The sequence below is a fragment of the Chrysochloris asiatica genome, unplaced genomic scaffold (assembly GCF_000296735.1).
Source record: "Chrysochloris asiatica unplaced genomic scaffold, ChrAsi1.0 scaffold00063, whole genome shotgun sequence".
NCBI classification, from domain to species: domain Eukaryota; kingdom Metazoa; phylum Chordata; class Mammalia; order Afrosoricida; family Chrysochloridae; genus Chrysochloris; species Chrysochloris asiatica.
The window spans coordinates 2,925,368-2,930,474 of record NW_006408581.1 but is presented as its reverse complement, the minus strand read 5'-3'; positions in this window follow the sequence as shown (position 1 = coordinate 2,930,474).

Below are 5,107 nucleotides of genomic sequence, written 5' to 3'. Positions count from 1 at the left end.
AATATCACTTAACTGCACACATAGAGATTAGTGAATTGGTTTGTATTTTCATTAAAAAATATATAAGAAAATTACCCAAGCAAAAAAGATAAGGTTGCAATCTATGAACATATTTATATTTTGTTGTTGTTGTTATGTGCCATGGAGTCAGTTCCCACTCATAGTGACCCTGTACAGGGTTTCCAAGGCTGTGAATCTTTACAGGAACAGAAAGCCTCATCTTTCTCCCGTGGAACAGCTGGTACTTTCGAACTGCTGACCTTGTGGTTCACAGCCCAATTCATAACCACTACGCTACCAGAGCTCTTTATATTTATATGGGCACACCCATTAGCTAATATATATCAAAGCAAAACTTCATTATATTTGGCTAAATAGTAGATATTAGTACAATGTCTACTACTTATCTCTTTCTAATACAGATGTGATTATTTAGAGTCAACTCAAAATGCCTGATATATAGTAATTAAAAGTCTGTTAACTAATTTACATAATTGATTTTTAACTGGCATTAATAAATATCAATATATTGTTATATTTTTTTAAAATTCTGAGACATTTGGCAATAGTTAATATTGCACACTGAGTTAAAACTTCCATTTATTTGTATAAAATATTTTATCTTTCATCTAGATTATCTTTTCATTTTTATATGTCTCAAGCAATATTTTTCCTAAGAAAACTAACTCTAAGAAAATGCACATGGTAAGCCATTTTCTTTCTCTGCACTCAGGAAGTTTATCTCAATTTAAAGATTTTCCAAACCATACCTGGTAGTTAATCTCACTGCTTACATAGACACTGTTCTACATGCTTTTCAGAGTCTAAATATATTCCTGAATGGAGTTTTAGGAAAAACTAGTCCATCTGAATAAATATAACCTATGACTTCTCAAATAGCCAACACTTTGGGGAGAAAAACTACATATGCACAATCTGCATGCTGAGCTGGAATGGATTAGATATTCTTCCATCTTAATACTAACTTTCTAGAACTGAAAACCAGCATCAATTTAAAAGAAACTTTCTTTGTCCTACCAACTTGTACTGCTTATTAATTTATGTCATTGAAAAATATCCAATAGGATTATTAGAATTGCATATTTCACAGCATAAAAATTCCAGAATATTTATTGGAAAATAAAACAAAAATAAGCAGAAATAGTATGATAATGCAGGGTGAGCACTCTGTGAAAGGGATATGCAAAATGTTTTAAAGATGTGAGAAAAATGACTGGGATGAGAGAACAAAGTAGGAAAAGGTGATGCTTAATGGAAAAGAGGACATTTGATGAAGATCTTAAAATATGGACATCTTAAAAATGAGAATAGAATTATTTTATAAAATATAAATAAACAGGCATCTTTATTTCAATTAGGAGGCTATTGAAACTTCAGTTGTGCATAATGTGTGTCAAGGGAAGATGAGTATAGAAATTTCATTTGGAGCCAAATTATTATGATGAGTTATCTCATTCTATTAGTTTAGATTTTCTCATAAAGATGAATCAGAACTTGCTTTTTTAAAAATGCATAACTGAAAGTATTATGAAAAACTTACTATAGAAGTAAAAGAGTAGAGGATGATTCCTTTTAGAATAATATTGTACATCAAAATTAAACTATATCATATATCATATGCAAATGCGAATGCAAAATTGTGAACAAGATTTGTAAGTTACAAGGGTAAATCAAAAAGTATTGCTATTAGGGTTCAAGTTCTTACATGTTATTATTTATAAGTGCTGTGGGAGAAAGATGAGGCCTTCTGCCCCTGTAAAGATTTACAGCCTTGGAAAAACTATACAGGGTTGCTGTAAGTCGGAACCAACTCACTGCATATAACTACCACCACCATAGAAGCAGAACCAGTAAAACACACATACGTAATGAAATGGCATACATTAAGATGGTATGCATAAAACAATTTAGTATAGTTTCTACCTGGCATACATCTGGTGACCAATAATTGAGAGTGATTGAATTAGCAGTTACCTGAGTCTCTTAACAGATTGTTGTTGTTGTTGTTGTTAAGTGCCATGGAGTCGGGTCCGACCCATAGCAACCCTGTACAGGGTTTCCAAGGGTGTAAATCTTTACGGGAGTAGAAAGCCTCATCTTTCTCCCGCGGAGTGGCTGGTAGTTTCGAACCGCTGACCTTAAGGTTCGCAGCCCAATTCGTAACCACTACGCTACCAGAGCAGATTAGCACCACCCAAAATGTACGGTAGGGCTCTGTCCTGATAGACAATATAAATGGTGAAGTTGAAGTCTCAAGGGACAGACTGTATCTAAACTTAGAGGTTCAGAGAATGATAGAAAACATTGGACAAAAGAACTATGATTTTTTTAAAAATTCAATAGGCTGGGTTAAGAAAGATGATATAGTCTTGCTTCAAGACACAGCAAAAAGCAGACTACAGAATGAGAAAAACTATGTTTTCTGAACATAGTTTTTGTTTTGTAAACAATATATTTTACTTCTAAACTTTTGATTTGTAATATTTTAGAAATGATAGAGTTGACATTAACTGAGAATGGGAAGCGTAGGTTTGGGTTGGGGGAAATTCGGAGCTCAGTGTTGAATATGTTAAATGTACCATGTCTCTTAACCTTCAGTTGGAGGTATCATGTCAGTAGTTGGATGTACAAGTTTTCAATTCCTGAGAGATATCTGGAAACATAAACTTAGAAAGAAATAGAAAACATGTCAGATAGTAATTGTTAAAGATGTAAAACCATTTAATATTTGAGAGAGAGCTTAGTTGATTGGTTTCATGACAGATAATCTCTACTTTCCCACTGACATTATTACTGAGAAATAATTTTTAAAATGTTTTGCTGTATAAGATAGAGTGTTAACCATTTGGAATACCTGAAAAAAGGTATAGTCAAAGAAATACAAATCTGAAGAACACTAATGTTTCATAAATGTAACAGAGAAGAACACAGGATCAGGATAAACAGTAAGAAATGTAGATACTAGCTAAAGTGATGGGCCAATATGTACAGTCTGGGTAGAAAAGAAAGGAATTTGTAGAAGAAAGTGAAAACAGAAAAAAGAAAGAAAGAAAAAAAGTCTAAGAAAGTAGAAGAGTGAGAAAAAATACATGAGAATATGGCAAAACAGAGACATGCAGGGTTATGACACAATATATTCGGAGATAAATATGGGATTTTATATTTCAGTAATGAAGTCCGCACTGCAAATTCACTTTGAACCTCAAGGCCACTGGTTCAAGCTCACCAGCCACTTTGCAATGTACAGGGTCATTATGGGGCGGAACTGACACTACGGCACTTAACAACAACAATATTTCAGTAAAGAACCTGGTGGAGCAGAGTTAAGCCTTGGGCTGCTAACCACACAGTCTGTTGTTCAAATTCACCAGCTACTCTGCAGGAGAAAGATGAAGCAGTGTGTTTCTATAAAGATTTACAATCTTAGAAACCCTTTGGAGCAGTTTCATGCTGTCCTATAGTGTTATCTATGAGATGGAATCTATTTGATGATAATGGTGAGTTTTATATTTATGTAGTGGCAGAGTTCAGATTGATAGCAATATCTAGAATCTATCAAACTATTTCAGTTGTTAAAATGAAGATAAAGTTGGCTGAAATGGAGGAAACATGATTTATAAAATTTTTGTAAGAATTCCTTGCAAGGGCAAAATTTAAGATAAGCAAGAGACATAGCTTCAGTTCTGCATGACTAATTCATGTAAATCTCTTCCCCTGGCAGAAAAGAGTTTACAATCACTATGGCACCAAATTTCTGAGTCTTCTTTCCTTTTCCCTCTCTTTTCTGGACATTTGATTTTATTTCTGAAGAGATTTTTCCTTCCTGCATAATGGCAAATCATTGTTGCACCATTGAAAAAAAGCTAGTTATTTGCCTAATTTCCAAGTGAAATTTATTTGTATTCTTTATATCTACTATGAATCCATAAATAGAATCAACTTCGTGTACTCTAATCTCACTGAATTAGTATCTCCTTCAGTGAGATTATGTAACTGCCAGACTCTTATCTTTGTAAATTTGCATGCTATGCATTTACATGATAAGCTTTGGTTCCCTGAAAAATCAACAATGCTCTAAAATTTCAAAATCTTATATCTCCTTCAAAAAGGGAATTATCTTAACTGCCAAGAAAAAAAAAAAAAAAAATCAAAGATTCTGTCTTTATGCTGCCTGTCTTATATATCATTCTAAGGATCTCTAATTTGGGTATTTTATTTTGAACTAGAAATTTTTATCATGTTTTCTTCACACTGCTAATCTTAGTCTCCTATCTTCATCTGCCCAGAGTAAAAGTGCAATTACTTACTTGCAGATCATTAATGTCCAGCAGGAGTATAATAAATTACACCTTTTCTCTACAATTTTCCTCTAGCACTATTTCTTGTTGAAATGTAAAACTGTGGAAAACTTGGGCTTGCACTTAACACTGCAACACAGAGATATTTTATGTCAAATTTACTACCAGGTTTACAGTCAGAGTTACACTGCTTTTGGCTTACTTACAGAACAGAACAAAACAAAACAAACAAAAAATAGTTCCCAACTGCATCTGATGAAAAATGATATACATTGAAATATGACATTGCCCATTTGTGAATATGTTTGTGAAAAAAATGTGGTTTAGCCATTTTTTAGCATTAGAGTACTGCAGTGGCAATGTAGGGTAAGCACTGGGCACCTCAAGTTCGGTGGTTCAAACCCTCTGGATACTTCTGGGAAATTCTATGAAGGATCACTATGAGTTGGAACAAACTTCACAGCACTTAGTAACAACAAGAGTACTGAAACTCAATAATGCTAAAATCCTTAATTCAAATACTCAGCGTGCAGTTAATAAGGGTGATGTAAATCATAAGATATTTGCTATAGTTTTACAGAGTGCCTTGTTAGGAGTTTTCTTTTTGGTCAAAATTTTTGTGAACACACATGAGTAATTTGTTATCTTTTAATTCATCTGTTTTGTTACTATTCATAAGGTTTCATTCACACAATTCCTTTGTATGTATTAAGAAAGAGAACTAGGGGAAAATATCAGTTAAAACACATTAAGTTTAGAAAAAATAAATTATCTAACTCTACTTTGAG